Below are 17373 nucleotides of genomic sequence, written 5' to 3' on the forward strand. Positions count from 1 at the left end.
CAAACAACTTAAAAAAATAATAATAATCCTTAGCACCCCTCCCTCCTCCTGGAATTCCACATCTCTGTGGAAAATTGCTTGACAATAACTGAGAAAGGAAAAAGATCAAGGCTAAGAGAATAATAGAGCCAATGATAAAGGAAAAATTTAAATTAGTTTCTATTGTTTTTAACAAAGTGTTTAGACTATGGGAGTATAAGTTGGTAAATTGGTCAAAGTATAAATTGGTAGAACCTGTTCAGTGGGGAAATAGGTGATACATATATGTTTTACATAATTTTCCAGAAATTTGTGCTAAGGAAATACACATTGGGAACTAAGGTTTTGACTATTATATGGTTTATAATAGCTAAAAATAAACTGTTTGGCTCACCCTGTTTCAGGGTCCAGATAGTAAAAACTTGTCTCTAGTTTTTTCAAACATTATAATTCAGTGATGTGATTAAACAGGTGATGGAAAATGGAGAAGCCAGATACTACAGAGAAGCAACCCAGAAATTATGACATCAAGAAAAGTTGCTTCTGAGTAGCTCAGTGGTAGAGCGCTTGCCTAGCTAGCATATGTGAGGCATTGGGTTTGATTCTCAGCACTGCATAGAAACAAATAAAAAATAAAGATCCATTGACAACTTAAAAAAAAGCTTCTTCTGGAAGATTGCAAGTTCAAAGGCAGCCTCAACAATTTAGCAAGTCCCTGAATAACTCAGTGAGACCCTGTCTCTAAATAAAATACAAAAAGGACTGCAGATATGGTTCAGTGGTTAAGCACCCCTGGATGTAATCCCTGAAACCAAAAAAAAAAAAAAAAAAAAAAGGAAAAGGTGCTTCTATCCTGCTGCCTAGATCAGAGTGCAAAAGCTGGGGTCAGGGGGAGTGAAGAGGCAGTAACTGGAACCACAAAACTGGGTGGGGAATGTAGAGTTACCAGGGTTTCTCTCCCTCCCACCTTTTAGTGTTCTGCAGTGTTTCTTGATGGCTGAACCTAGTTGGTAAAGGGAGCCTGGGAAATGGGATAAAGAGCAGGGTGGTGGGATGACTTGGACCCCAGCAATTAGCAAAGTAACTGGCATGTGCCCTACATTATGATCTTTGATTAGACCATTATATGGAGTTATCAAAAAATATTATAGGCATTATAGAAGAATATTTAATAACAAAGACAATGTTCAGAGGATGCTGCTTCATGCCCCCAGTGTGTTAGAACCTGAACAGTTGCCCTCTGAGGGAGCTGCATCCTGGGATCCAATGGATTGAGAATTGAAAATGTACTTAGGCCTTGATGTTTGCACATGTAAGCTCTTATCATTCCTGGAACAATACATATAACAACTATTTATATTATATTAAGTATTTCAACTTTCCTAGACATTTACGTTCTCCTGTATGGGAAGATATGTGGAGGTTATATGCAAATACTATACCATTTTATATAATGGATTTAAGCATTCATGAATTTTAGTATCTTTGGTGAGTCCTGAAATCAATCCTCCATGATGCTCAGAGATATGACTATATTATGATCCTATTGTTGTTAAATACAATACTATATGACAGCAGGTGTAGTGGATTTCCCTGAGTCTCCCCTCTGCCTCAATGATTTGTTGTGGTAAAGGCAGGCAGCCCCCTCCTCAGCAGCTCCCCACAGGTTTCCCACCCCTCTGGGCATCTGGGAGGCTTGGCCTTATCTGCCATTCCTAGCCTGGCTACTCAGTGCAATGTTGGTACCTGCCCTTGGGTCTCTGTGGGTTCCCTTAAAGCCTCAGAAGAGCTTCTCTGTCATTTCCCTTGTGGGGTGTGGGTTTGGAGTGGCATAGACCCTTAATTCTTCCCAAATCCTAGTACTAGACAGGATGTTTAGCATATAATTTTCTAAATTTCTTAAGATCAATTCCTGCATGAGAGGATCTCAGAGCCCTGGATTCTCCATGCTCATGCTCCATCCCTCACCATGGGGAAATTATTCCCTTCCAACAAGTATAAGGTCCGTACACCACCTACTCACATCTTAGAAATATCTTTTCTAGATTCAACCAAGACCATACAACTTTTTCTTTCTTGATTGCTTTGTTTTCTTACAGCTTGGGCCTCCAGGAGCAGAAGGCCACTGCTATATCCTTTCAGGGTAATTTCTCATCATTGCACAAACTTTTCTTGCTTTTTAATTTTCTTGTTTCCTTTCATCCTCACTCTCTTTTTTAATTAATATTCTCCACTTCCAAATGCCAACCATTGTGATCCATGTGAAACTTATTTTGTATGTGTTTTTATGAAGCATATATTGCTTTGATGCTTTTTAATTTTATGTGTGTTTGTTTGTGATGCTGGGGGGATGGCACCCAGGGCCTTGCAAATGCTATGCAAATGCTCTATCACTGAATTACATCCCCAGCCTCTGTGTGCATTTTTTTAAAAAATACTAATTCTATTGGCTAAAAGTCTCTTTCTGTCTCCCACCTCACAAAGCACCGTGTTTTCAAAGGCCCAGGGGTGTCATGTGCTCAGCTAATGCATTATTTCCCATTGCCACAAATATCCCATTGTGTGCATATACTCACTCCGTGTTCCCATTCATCTTCTTAAAAGTGGTCATGTGCATTGACTCAAATCTGGATACACAAACATGGCAATGAGTGTCACTACAATTAATTTCTTTGCACATGACCGCATAATTATCCTTGTGATCATCTCTCTGGGCATCTACCCAAGAGCAGGACAGCTGGATCATAGGATGTGCAATTGCCACATTTGACCCCCACACTACCAGCTTACCCTTTTGAAAGGCTGTCCCTGCTGTCAGTCACCTGCACAAATCTCCACTAACACTTGGCATTGTCTAGACATCTATTCATCATTAATCTTATTAGTGTAAAGTTGAATCTTATTGTTGCTTGAATCAACATTTCTCTGGTTACTGTGGATTTCAGCATTTATTTATATGTGTTTGCTTTTGGATTTCCCTTAGTTGACTCCCTTTTAATATTTGTATTCAACCAGTGTTCTTTTTCCTTTCTGATGCACTAGAACTCCTTATTTAATGCAGGTATCAATCCTTTGGGAGATTTAGATATTGCAGGTATCTTCTAACCTGTTCATTGTGTCTATGGTGTCTTTTGTGGACTAGAAAGCCTTTAATTTGGAGTAATCAAATCCACCTATCATTTTTGTTTACAGTTTATACAGTTTTTCGGGGTTTCTTTTGGTACTGGCAATTGAACCCAAGGGCTCTTAACCACTGATCCACGTTCTCAGCTCTTTTCATTTTTTTAGTTTGAGACAGGGTCTCACTAAGTTGCTTAGGACCTTGCTAAGTTGCTGAGGCTTGCCTTGAACTTTTGACACTCCTAAATTGGCCTCCTAAGATGCTGGGATTACAGGTGTGTGCCACCACACCTGCTTACTGTTTGTATAGTTGGTTCTTCTAAATTTTCTGACTAAAATGGTCTTCTGTTAATTTTATTTATTGGTAATTTTTTGCCTTAAAGGATAAATGAATCTCTTGAAGAAGTTTGTTTTCTATATAATATTAAATAGGATTTAGTTTTTTTTCCCATGTTACTAGTGATTTATATCTTTTCTTTCTGGCTTGGGACAACTTTTCTAAAATATATTAGGCTTGCAAGGTTCCATTTCTGAGTGTTCCGTCTCTCTAATTAATCCCGTTTTTTTGTTCTTGGGACAGTAACATTCTGTTTCTATTACCAAGGTTTGGTAGTGTGCCTAGTATCTAGCAGAGTTAGTATTCCCTTTTCTTTTTCAAAGTTGACTATGCTAGTCTTGGCCCTTTATTACTTCATGTAAAATTTAGAATAATAAGTAATCTCTGAAAATAATCTACCTAAATTTTTGAATTTTGTATTTATTGATCATGGAGTTAAAATTAACCTTTAACATATTCACAAAAGCATTAAAAATCTCTAGTTATTTATAAAATCTTTTCTGTTATTTGTTAGAGTTTTAAAGTTTATAAAGATTTTATGAATTAAGTTAATGCCCATATCATTCATAGTTGCTGTGTGTGGTTCTTATATTTTTGGTCGGTTATTATAAGTGTATAACATAGGATTCTAACCTTAGAATCATTACTTTGTTGTGTGTGTGAGAGGTACCATCTTTGGCATTGTAGGCTCTGTAGCAGATGTCATTAATACCCCAACCCCAGTTTAGATGAGAATGTCTTCAGATACTGAATGTTCCCTCAAAGTAGGATTGACAGATAAAATATAGGATACCCAGTATTTTATCCTAAATATTGCATGGGATATGCTTATACTAAATAATTTTTAATCTGAAATTCTAACTTAACCAGGCATCTTATATTATTATTTTTTTAAATGTGTAAACTATACCTGAGAGGCAAGGAAATATACTGAAATTTTCCTTATAATTTTTTTTTTGTTGTTGTTAGCCAGGTGTGGGGGCGCATGCTTGTAATCACGGCAGCTTGGGAGGCTAAGACATGAGGATCTTGAGTTCAAAACCAGCATTAGTAAAGGCGAGGTGCTAAGCAACTCATTGAAACCCTGTCTCTAAATAAAAAGTACAAAATAGGGCTGGTGATGTGGCTCAGTGGTCGAGTGCCCCTGAGTTCAATCCCTGGTACCCCCCCAAAAAAAGTTTGTTATAGGTTTTTGGTAACAATTCCTGGAATTTCTTTTTCATTCTTAGTGTTTTAGACCATTTAGGCTGCTAATAAAAAAATTCCATTAACTGGTGACTTAGAAAGAGCAGAAATTATAGAGTAAAAAAAATCATTAAGTTTAATGATTGTAAATTGGGTTTGGGGCTATGTATTCCATATTTTGACATTTCATATTGCATCACAAACTTATCACAATATCCAAATTTTCACAATATTTAGCATATCGTTGTTCATCATACTTTGAAAACTTTTATTTTAGAAAAATTTAAGCACATAATCAAAAGTAGATTAATGATCTCCTGTACTTCAGTGGTTATCAACTCACAGCTAATCTTGTATTTACAGCCCTCAGCCTTGCTCTCTTAATGCTTTAAAGCAAATCACAGGCATTTTTTGGGAGGGGGGGTAACTAAGGATTGAATCTGGGGGCACTCTACCCCTTAGCTATATCCCCAGTCCTTTTTCATTTTTTATTTATTTCAGTCTTGCTAAATTTCCCAGATTGGCTTAGAACTTGCAATCCTTCTGCTTCAGTCTCCTGGATAGCTGGGATGTCAGTTGTACACTACTGAGTTTGGCTATCAAGGGCATTTTTATAACTGAAAATGCTCTTGCAGGGAACTTCAAAAGTTAAGAACTGTGTTTTTTTAGTCTATCCACCACTCCTCCCCAGGTAATTATTGCTCAATATCAAGAAACCCCAATTAGTGTTTAAGCTTCCAATTATCTCACAAATGTCATTTTTTTTAAGCTTGTCTGTTTGAATCTGAATCTGAGGAAGTCTATCCATTGCACTTGGCTGATGTGTCTTCTAATATCTCTGGTCCCTTCTAGCTATTTTTCTTCCTTTGAAGAAATTGGGTCATGGGTCATGGCCTAGAATTGTCCATGATTGCATCTCCACTTTGACATGTTCTCCTGTCCTCTGTATTTCTGCAAATTGATTCTTAAATGTTGACCCTCAATCAGATTTAGGTGTGATAATCTAACAAAGCTACTTCAAAGGGATTATTGTTATTACATCATTTTTTGTCTTTGTCATATCTATAATTGTTTCTCCCCTTTCAATTAGTCTTATCTATTTGCAATTTCTTTCTCTCCCTTTTTTTAAATTGAATCCAGGAGTGCTTTACCACAGACTCACATCCCCAGCCCTATTAAAAAATTTTTAATTTTGAGACAGGATCTGCTAAGTGGCTTAAGGCCTTGCTAAAATGCTGAGGCTGCCCTTGAAATTGCAATTCTACTGCCTCAGCCTCCCTAGTTGCTGGGATTACAGGTGTGCACCACTGTGCTTGGCTTTCATCTCCTCTTTTCTTGATTGGCCTTGGCAGAATTTTACTTTATTTATTTATTTTCTTAGAGAGAGAGAGAGAGAGAGAGAGAGAGAGAGAGAGAGAGAGAGAGAGAGAGAGAGAATTTTTTAATATTTATTTTTTTTAGTTATCGGTGGACACAACATCTTTCATCTGTATGTGGTGCTGAGGATCGAACCCGGGAAGCACTCATGCCAGGTGAGCATGCTTGAGCCACATCCCCAGCCTAGAATTTTACTTTATTGAAGTTTTCAAAGAATTTGCTTTTGCTTTTGTCTTTTCTTCCTTTACTTCGTTGATTTTCTTGTCCTTATTTTTATTTATTTTTCTTTCTTGTTTATTAAATTTGCCCTTTTAATTTTTTCCAGTTTCTTGAATTAACAGTTTTTGTTTGAAGTTATAAATTTCCCTCCATCTACTGTTTTAAGTCCCAGGAATTTTAAATGATTACCATTTCATTGACATTCTGAGTGCATACTAATTTGCTATATGTTTTCTTTTTTTACATTTTAAAATTTAATCTTATTTATTTCCCAGCAATATGTTTTGCAAACTATCCTTTTGCTATGCATTTCTAATTTTTTGGTATTAGAGTCTGAGAAAATGATATGTTTGCTATTTTTTATTCTATGGTATTTATCAATTAATCCTTTGTGGCCTGGCACATGGTCAGTTTCATAACCCTTCTATATCTGTGCTTAACAACAGTTTTTCTGTGGTACTGAGTAAAGAATTAGAGGGAGAGGGAGAAGGAGAGGGAGAAAAGGGGAGGGAGGGAGAGAGAGAGAGAAATAAAGTACAGAGGCAAAGTGACTGTGGATATATTCCAGAATTTTTTTCTGAGTTCATTGATGGTGAAATTACAGGATATTTTTAGTTTGTTCTTCTTAGGTAGTGGTAGTCTTCACTTGTCTATGATTTCAGACAGCCTTGAAAACAATGTCAGAGATTTCACATGCCACTCAATTCCTTGGGCCAGCCAAACAGTGGAGGGAGTAATGTTTGCCATTGCAGACCATCTGGGTTAATCACCTAGTTCATGTGGAGGTGAACTTTTTAAAGGCAAGAGGTTTATTTAGCTCACAGTTCTGGCAGCTGGGTTGGCTGAGTGCATCTGGTAAGGGCCTCTGCTGTGTCACAATGTGGCAGATGGCATCACATAGTCGATTATGTGCATGAGATAGAGTGAAGAGAGAGGAAGCAAGACTGAGAAGGGACCACAGTTAGTGCTTTATAACAATCCATTCTCCTGGGAACTAGTCCACTTCCTCCAGAAGGCATTAATCTCTTCCAAGGGTGATACCTCTAAACCTAATCACCTTCCACTAAAGCAGATCCACCACCTCTCAATACCATTTCACCAGGGACCAAACTTCCAGCACATGAACCTTTAGGGGGACAAACCATAACCAATCATAGCACCTACACTTCCGGACCTTCCATCTCAACCCTATAAAACAAGAGGTTGTAAGCTCCCAACTACCTTGAACATTTATATTCTGCTTTTGTAAGCTCCACCTTGCAGCTGGTGTTACCTGAAATCTCTGGGTCTATGGATGTGATCCAGACTCTCAGATGCCACCACAGGAAACCTCACAAACCTGGCCCGAAGGTACAGTATTCCACCCACTATAGTGGGCTATGAGGAATGAAGCCTTTCTCACTGCATGCTCAGAAAATGATGTGGCCTTTTCCCTGCTTTTATTTAGCAAGAAAAACAGTTCTTTCATAAATCATGCTGTCTGCTTTCCAGGCTGCAAGCCCATTTCCAGGGAAAGCAGACAAGAAACATGCCAAAAAACGTGTAGAAATAAACGGGAATTAGTATCCTTGGCAGCTTTGGGTCCTCAGGTCCTCCAAGGGACAAACATGTGCTCTGTTTTATTGAATGTTTTCCATCTTAATAAGTAGTGGGAAATGCCAGAACCATCTGCAGCTGCTGCTGATCCTGGGGACTGAAGAAGGTGCAGCACAGGGCTTCTGAGCATTGCCATTTTCCCATTGCTCAGGAGTGCTAGGAAAGGCCTCACCTTAGGGTACTGGAGTTGCCCCCAGGAGACAGGCTCTGCTTTGTAGGACTGGCGACCCCTTCCTTGGCAACATTCTTTTGTATTTCTAAGCCTCAGATGTCGCTCTAAGGCAATTTACCCATGCTCCACAGAATGAAAATATAGGGGAAAAGATGTTTGTGCACGTGTATTACTCAGCTCAAATACATTATGCATAAAGTGACTATGGAGTTGCTGCACAAGTACTGGGATGGATGAAATGTCACTGTACTGAAATCAAATTAAATCTAGTCCTAAGCGCTCCCTCACTAGGGAGATGAGCTGTCCAATTTCAGGTATTCCCCAGGATGGAGTGGGAGTCCCTGAGAGATGACACACATCAGAGCCACTTGGCAGAAGGCCTCCCATCTTCAGCCCATTGAGCTATCACTGCTTTCTGAATCCTGATGACCTGTTCGAGATCTCACGGAGCCAGGGGGTGGGTGGTGGCGCGCCAGAAGCACTGGTAGTAATGTAATTTACACATGTCTAGAGATGCAGAGAGATGGTGCCCCTGGAGGCGGCACTGGGCACTGCAATTGACTAATGCCTGTTCCTTATCAGCGGCTCCGCCCCAGAGGCGCCCTCGTGTGGCTGTATTTCGGAACTGCTTCCTCAGCCAGAGCCATCTCTGCTTTTAAACCTGATCCTAAACTTCAATATGGCCTCTGATGCACCTGGAAGACAGGACATTGCTATGTATCTTTTTCATTTAGATTTCCCCAACAAGCAGATTAATTTAAAATCATGAATTTCCATTTTTTTAAGTCATAGACATTATTTCAAGGGAGGAGGTGAGTAGAGATGGAGAGGAAGAGAGAAAGAATTAAAGGAGGAGGGAATGGGGATAAAGGGAGGAGGATGAGAGGGAAAAGAAAGAAGTTGCTAAGAAGGTTTGTCTCCTCTAAAGAAAGGGCGGGGGAACCAGGGGTGAGGGGAAGGAAGAACAGGCAGAGAGCTTTGGCCAGCATGTTCAAGGCACTGTCCACATCCACAAAACTCCCCTGTCCCCTCCAGTGCCTCTGCGACCCCATCCTGCATAGATTGCCTTCAAAAGATCCAGTCTCCCACTAGAGACAGCTGATGGTCTTAAATAAATGGCCAAATTTCCCCAGACAAGTTGCCAGTATAAAAGAAAATGACCCTTTTGTTTAGGTTTATTGTAAACCAGTGATTTAAACTCCTCACCTGAACACTCATGAAAGCAGAGATGGGCTGACTATGATGTGCTCCCTGAAATACGCACTTGGACACCCTGCCTTCTGCTAGGGTGCTTCCAAAGGCCTTGCTAAACTTTGTTTGAGTAGCTAAATAGGGAGACTTCTGGGTTCTCTTGTTCTCTGATATTTACAGAAAATCAAGAGGGCTCATTTCTCTCCTCTACACTGTTTGTTCATCTTTATATCATGTTCCCACAACTCTCTGTAATAAATGGTTTTATTTATGGTTCATTGCTAAAACTGGATGAGGCCTCTTCTGTTGAAGTCCAGGAAGGTAAGTCTGGAACAGGAGAGAGCTCTGTCATCTTTCCCACTGGCAACATCTCATTAAGGGTCAATGCCACCACTGCCCCAAAGGCTAAATGAGAGGTCTCCAAGTCTTCCACTGTCCCCTCATGCATCAAAGGCTTGGCCAACAGTCCGTAATGCTGTTGGGAGAAGGTGAAAGCTTTATGAGGCAGAGCCTTGCAGAAGGTCATTGGGAGTCTGTCCTTGAAAGAGATATTGGGATCTAGGCCCCTTCCTCTGTCTTTTTGCCTTTTTACCAATGATGCAAACAGCTCTGCTCTGCCCCAAATTTCAGCGATGATGGACTACCTTGCTATGGGTCCAAAAGCAACAGGGCTAAGCAACCATTGACCCAAACTTCTGAAACTCTGAGCCCAAATTCTTTGATTCTCTCAGGTATTTTGTAATAGGGATGGAAACTTGGCTAACACATCTGTCTATTCCCCACATGTTCCCTCTCTCCTCTGCCTTAATTCACTCATTCATTGAGTCAGTCAACAAACATCAGTTGAACAATTTCCAGGACTGCTGTTTTAGTTCTCGGGGTACAGCAGTGAACAAAATGGACAAATTCCTGCCTTGTATCCCAGTAGTGAGAGAATGAGCACAGCTGTCCCCTGTGCTTAGTGCTCTCAAGACAAAAAGAGCAGGGTAAAAGGACAGAGATGTTGGTGTGGGGCCGTGTGAGGCCTATTTTATACAGGAGTGAAGAAAGGCCTTTCTGATAAAGTGAAGACAGCAGAAATGAGGAGGTGGGGAAGAGTGTGTGTGTGTGTGTGTGTGTGTGTGTGTGTGTGAGAGAGAGAGAGAGAGAGAGAGAGAGAGAGAGAGAGAGAGAGAGAGAGCGGGAGCAAGAGCTCTCCAGGCAGAGGGAAAGGCAAGAACTGTTGAGGAAGAGAATGGAAGCAGTTAGGCAGTGAGCACATGTAGGTCGAGGGAGGGTTTGAGACCAGATCATGCAGGCCTTACAGCCTGTCATAACGTGTCTGCACTCGTCTCCAAGCACAAGTAGAAGCAAATCATGTTGAGCAAAGGAGTGCCAAGGTCTCGGTCATGTTATTCAAAAGAGCCAATTAGCTGCCCTGTAGAGAACAGACAGAAAAAACAGTTATAAGGCTCCTACAATGCAGCAGGTGAGACCACAGTTCAGGGAGTGGTTGTGGCCGAGATGCATACATTATATGAAGCCAAAGTCAGCAGATTTACTGATAGAGCAGACATGGGTGTGAAGGAAAGGGATTCAATGCTGACTCCACGGTGTTTGGCCCGAGTAACTAGATGAAGGGAGTTGCCACCCATGAGCATGGGGAAGAGTGAGGGAGGAGTAGGCTTTGAGGACAGAATCAAGAGATCTATTTCAAATGAATGGCACAACAGTCATGCCAGCATTCATATTGTGATCTTGCAGTACTCTTTCCCACGTTTGCTGACCAGAAGTATGGGGCAGGAAATGGACCATAGGATCCTGGGGTATTTGAAAATACTAGCTAGCAAGGAAGCTTTCAAAGACGATTAGGGTCTGGTCCCAAGGACTAATGCCAGTTAGAAGGGAGGGATAATGATGGGATAAGGATGGGATAATGATCTGGGAATGTAGCTTAGTGGTGGAGCACTTGCTTAGCATGTAGAAGGCCCTAGGTCCAGTAAAAAATGAAAAGAAAGAAAGAGAGAAGAAAGAAAGAAGAATATGTAAGCATTAATAAGGATAAAACTGCAATGAATTGCAATGTCATCAAATGTGTTTAAATCCATGTGTTTATGATGATGCTAAAATAGATCTTTTAATTGGTGCTTGTTGGAGAATGATGGCAAACCAACTCAGTATTGAGAAAAATGATTGATAGTAAAGGGAAAGAATAAGCATTTATTCTGCCTTTTATGTGCAAACTATACCTAGGATAATCAAATAGTATTTGAGGGGGCATTTTTCTTTAATAATCTTCCAGCTAATGAATTAAGAAGAATGATAGAATTTGAATCTCACACCATCTTAATGAGGTAATGGGTCCAGGCAATGAGCATAAACTGCTCTGAATATGATAAAAAAAGAGACATTATTTTCCTCTCAATAGATCTGCCACTACCTCTAGAATCCAAATACCAATTTTCAGATAATTCAGAGGAGGTTGTGAAATACCAAACAATACTGTGGGGTGCATTCAGCGAGATCCAAAGAGAGGATAACACCATAAGACAAATGACCTAGTTTCCACAAATAAATTGCCAAGAAAAGGGAATGGGAGGGAGAATCTAGAGATTAAAAGACTTACAGATATATTAATCACACTGTGCAGACCTTATTTGAATTCTGATTCAAGCTTCCAAAAAATTATGAGGTAGATGGATAATGGAACATTGACTGGCTATTAGATGATGTTAAGAAATTGTCTTTTTTTTTTAATGAGGACAATGAGGGCATGATGATGTTTAAAAATGAGGACTTGTCTTTTAGAGATGCAAACTAAAAAAAAGATATATATGGAATGATGCAACATGTATGTCTGGGAAAGATAATATGGGGTGGAGAATGGAAACAAGATTGGTCCTGAGTGAATAGTCACCGAGCCTGTGGGATGGGTGGGGGAGTTGGTACACCAGTCTGTCTATGGACTTTTGTGGATGTTTGAAATCCCTTATTATAAGGAGTAAGTCAAAGATAAAATATAGGAAAGAAAAGGAGGAAGGAAGGAAAGAAGAAAAGAAACCAATGAGAAAGGCAGGGAGGGAGAAAGGGAAGGAAGGGGAATTTTGTTTGGGACACCTTACAGTGAGGAGGTAGTTTGCTATCCAGGTGGAGGTGTTGCATAGGTAGTTGAGTCTGTGGGAAGGAAGTTCAGGAGTGTTAAGGCTAGAGACAAAAATTAAAAAATCTTAAATTTTTATAAATTTATAAATGAAGAGCCAGGGATGGCCCATGTCTGTAAACTCAGTGATTCAGGAGGCCGAGGCAGGAAGATCACTAGTTCAGGGCCAGCCAACTTAGCAAGACCCTGGCAACCTAGCAACACCCTGTGTGGTTCTCTCTAATCCTCAGCCACTTTAATTTTATTGATTTTATTTTGAGACAGGATCTCACTATCTTGCTTAGGTCCTCACTAGGTTGCAGAGGCTGGCTTTGAACTGGTAAGCCAACAAGGGAGGGAGAGAAGCGGGAGGGTCACCCTGGGGACCAACCAAGTGGGAGAGCATGCTATGAAGGATGGGCACACTCAAGTGCCAAGTGCTGCACACAGTCAAGTGCATGCTGGATGAAGAGGGGCTGTTACCTTTGGCAGCCATCATTTACTTGGGTTAAAAAAAGTTTGTGGTGGTTGGGCTGGGGATGTGACTCAAGTGGTAGTGCACTCGCCTGGCATGCATGCGGCCTGGGTTCAATTCTCAGCACCACATACAAACAAAGATGTTGTGTCCACCAAATACTAAAAAGTAAATATTAAAAATTTCTCCCTCTCTCTCTCCCTCTCTCTTTAAAAAAAAGTTTGCAGTGTGGGTGGGAAGAAAAACCCAAGTGGCATGGATTCTAGAAGACAGGAGATGAGAGGCAGTTGAGTGTTTAGGGGAGATTTGCAATACAGAGGCAGCGGTGAGAGCCATGTGAGGTCAACAGAGTCGTTTTATTTTAAGTGGGAGAAATTATTCTTATGGGAATGATGGAGTGTGGGGCAGAGAGAAATGATGTGGGAGAGAGGACAACTAGTGATTGGATTTCCCTGTTCATCCAGAACATCCTGAAACAGGTCACAATGCAGTCAACTCAATTGCATTTGGTGTCATGACACACATATTTCACTGTCAGAAGCCTGAATATTGCCCCCATGGTCTCCCCATGGAGATGTAGGTTTGATGGCCATGTGTTTATTCTGGAAGCTGCATCCACAATGAGGCAATGGGGTTGAGGCCCCATAGGTTCAGGGCTCACAGATCAGCACAGGGCACTCTGTGAAAGCCCATGCCAGCCCAGGCTGGGGTCATCTGGAGATACTTTATTGGGCCCTTTGCACAAGTTCTTGGCAAATTCCTCACCTCCACTCACTGGTGGCACCGAGAAGCAATTGATGACTTCTGGTGCCAACAGGAGTGTGTGCCCACTGTTCTAGCAGCGTCCTCATGGCTCAGGCCATGCTCTTGCTATGCTCCTCCATAGCTGTCCACACTGAGAACAGAGTGAAGAAGTGAGGTCATTTCACACAGACCACACACTGGTTTCAGTGTCTAGCCGAGATGTGGGGTGGACAGTGGGACAGATGGGCCTGAAGTTCAGAGAGAAGATCAGGCTGGAAACAGGCAGTGGGGAATTTTTAGACCGCAGCCAGGTAGTGAGCACAGGGAGGAGGGGAGGGCAGGTAGAGAAGAGGGTAGGCAGCTGCAAGGCACTTGAGTGAGGAGACTCACCTGTGTGAAATACTGCTGGCAGGTCACCTCAGGGGAGGACTCTCAATGGCCCCTGAGATTTGCAATGTGGAGTCATTTAATGAACTCCATAGAAGCAGTTGTGGCAGAGTCATGAGAATGAAACTGATTGAAGTGAGTTTGAGAAAGAATGAGAGGAAAAGATGTGGAGTCTGAGTATGAATAAGTGCTTTGAAGAGGATGGATATAATATGGTGGTGAGAGGAGGCTTGAGGTTTGGGGTCAAGAAGGTTTTTATTTTTTTATGGGGAAGATTTTCATACACATATATGATGATTATAAAGATGATTCAGTGAAAAGACAAAAAAATGTTCCTGAAGGAGAGACAGAGACAAATTGATGAAGTAATGTAGTTGAGTAGGTACAGGACAGGATCCAGGGTGTGTGATGGGGGATACACCTAGGAGCACACCCCACTAATCCTTCCTACTAGGAGGAACAGGGGCTATGATACAGTTGCACATAGTTGCAGTGATCCTTGAAGATTTTTTTTTTTTACTTTGTATCAGGAATTGAACTCCAAAGCCCTTAATCACTGAGCCACATCTCCAGCTCTTTTAATATTTTATTTAGACGCTGGGTCTCTCTGAGTTGCTTAGGGCCTCACTAAGTTGCTGAGGCTGACTTTGAGCTCCTGATCTTCCTGCCTCAGCCACTGGGCTTACAGGCGTGTGCCACTGAACCTGGCTGAAAGTGTGGTTTTAAAACTGGGGGTTTTGTTTTCAAAGGCCCAGAAGATTTTTCTCAGGTCTGAAAATGTATTATCTCAAAAACAAATGTCATTATAATTGTATCTTTGACTCTTCCCTATTCTTCACATTCCACATCCAGATAAGTCATTAGGTGATGTGATTCCACCTGCCCCAGGGGTCTTGTCTGTAGTTCCCTGGCTTTCCTTAGCTCAGTAGCATGAAAGGGCTCCTGCTCAGCATCTGGCTGACCTGATCTAGCAAATACTTGATGCCTGTTTGGGGAGATTGTGAGCAAGTGATGTAATCTGTTTCCCTCCTAAACTCAGGTAAACTCGGGATAATAATGGTACTTACCCTCTCAGTCCATTAAAAAGATTAAAATAAGTAATGGTGCCCAGTGCTCTGCACGTGGTGGGCATCAAGTTTGAGTGGTCTATATTTTTATCAGCCTTCACTCTGCATTTCAGGTTGAATTTGCATAGTGTGAATTTCTACTCTAGAATTTCTGATGCGTCCTGTAGGTCCCCCAACTCTCCTGCCTGGCATCCTTGCCCTTCCTTGTATTTTAGATTCAGAACAAACCCACCATTCACTAACCCATATATTTCCATTTGCTTTTACAAATTTACCGAAGATACTGTTTCTCACATCTTAACCTGGAGAAATCATGCACATTCTCTAGGCTTCATTGCAAAATGCTGCAGTATTTCCCCTGACCATTCTTCCCATGCCTGGCTGGTCCCTTCTTGCCTTGCCCCTTATTTCTAAGTTTGCCTCTTAGTTCTAAGTTTGCCTGTCTGTACTCCCATGGGACTATGTGCTCCTCGGGAGCAGGATGACTGTTTAGTTCCTGTCTTTATTTTTTTGGTGCCTTGAACTAGTACCAGGACAAATCAAAGCTCGGAGGAATGAAGGGGTTAGTTATTTCCTCCTTGATATCCATCTCTTTCCCAGCTCTTTGTGATGCACATTGAATTATTGAATTACCTGTTGATGATCTATCTTCTCCATTATGCCATGAATGCACCGAGAGATGAGATGTTCATTTTATTTTCCCCCCAGAAATAACGATCCTAACACACAGCAGTGTCTATAAATGTTTATGCACAAAATAGAATGAATGAACCCTCCTCCAGGGCCACAATCTCCCTCACCCCGCCACCACCCCAAATGCAGGTGGGCATCCCCGCAGACATAGCGGTAGCCTCCAGGAGGCGCCCGCCTTGGAGGTGCTGGGAACAGCAGGCGCCCCTTCCTGGCAGGGGAACGGGTTAGTTACAGCTGCACCAGCCCTGAGCAAAGAGATGGGGACCGCATGATTGACACGCCGCTTCCCCCATGAACGCGCCGACTTGCCTCAGGGATGCATCTCCTTTCTGTTCTTCTGGGCCACGATGCTAACATTTAAGGAATGTTAATTGAGGGTGGGTTGTGGGAGGCTGCCATCTTCCCGTGCTCCTTGGGAGATGCTAAGCCTCTGCTGCTGGCTGTGACAGCTACAATATGCGCACATACAGAATGTTCTTTATCTGTCATCAGATGATAACAACAAGTGCGTGGCATGTCTAGCACTATCCTATGTTCTTTATACATCAACTGAAAGGCGCATAATAAGATAAAAAAGTATAAATTCCCATCTTGTTAGAAAAATTAGATGCAGTGGGATTGAATTCCTCACAATATGTCCCAATTAGCAATAGCTAAGGCAAGGTTAGAACCCCGGCAGTTTGTACCTGAGTGTGCAACAGGCTCCCAGCTATCCACAGCCACCTGCTGTCTAGCCGAGGGACCACTGAGCTGTCTTGCCAGCAAAGACCCAGATAGCCAGACAACAATTTTAAAGGCTTACTATGTTCCAAGTGGCTTGCTTTGCATTGAGTATCAGCAGGTAAACAAGTGACCCTTCCTGGAACATTCAGACTGATAGGGGAGACCAAAATGTTGGGAGAGTGATGTGGCCAGTGGGAATGATGGGCAGAGCAGTAAGTGCCTGGGAAGGAGCCAGAAAAGGAGGTACCAGCCTTTTCACTGCCTTCCCAGGCAGCCCACCTGGGTTCCTCCCACCACTAGTGCATTATAGTTATACATAATATTGGGCATCATTTGACATAATTATACAAGCATGAAATATAGTTGGCGCTAATTCCATCTCTAGGCTTTTCCTCTGCCTGTCCCTTTCCTGTTTCCTTTCCTCTGTTCTACTGGTCTTCTACTTATTTATAGTTTTTTGATTAGCACTTTAGCGCTTTATGGATATACATAAAGGTGAAATTCACTGTGATATATATACAGAATAATTTGGTCAATTTCATTCTGGTGTTTCTCCCTTTTCCCATTCATTCTCCCCCCACCCAATCTCTTTCTTCTATTTCACTGATCTCACTTCTATTTTTATGGGTTCCCCTCACTATTTTCTTTATTTTTCTCTTTTTTGGGAGCTTGTGAGCAAGTGATATAATCTGCCTCCCCCCTTTGGTAAAACCAGGATGATAATAATAGCTTCCATATTTGAGAGATAACATTTGACCCTTGATTTTCTGAGTCTGGCTTATTTCACTGAGTATGATGACCTAGTTTTATCCATTAACCAGAAAATGCTATAATTTCATTCTTTTTTTTTTAATGGCTGAGTAAAACTCCGTTGTGCACATATAATACATTTTCTCTATCCAGCCATCTATTGACAGGCATCTGGGCTGGTTTCATAAGTTGGCTATTATGATCTGTGTTTCCTTAAACATTGATGAGGCTATACCACTA

This window comes from Ictidomys tridecemlineatus, unplaced genomic scaffold (assembly GCF_052094955.1).
Source record: "Ictidomys tridecemlineatus isolate mIctTri1 unplaced genomic scaffold, mIctTri1.hap1 Scaffold_195, whole genome shotgun sequence".
NCBI classification, from domain to species: domain Eukaryota; kingdom Metazoa; phylum Chordata; class Mammalia; order Rodentia; family Sciuridae; genus Ictidomys; species Ictidomys tridecemlineatus.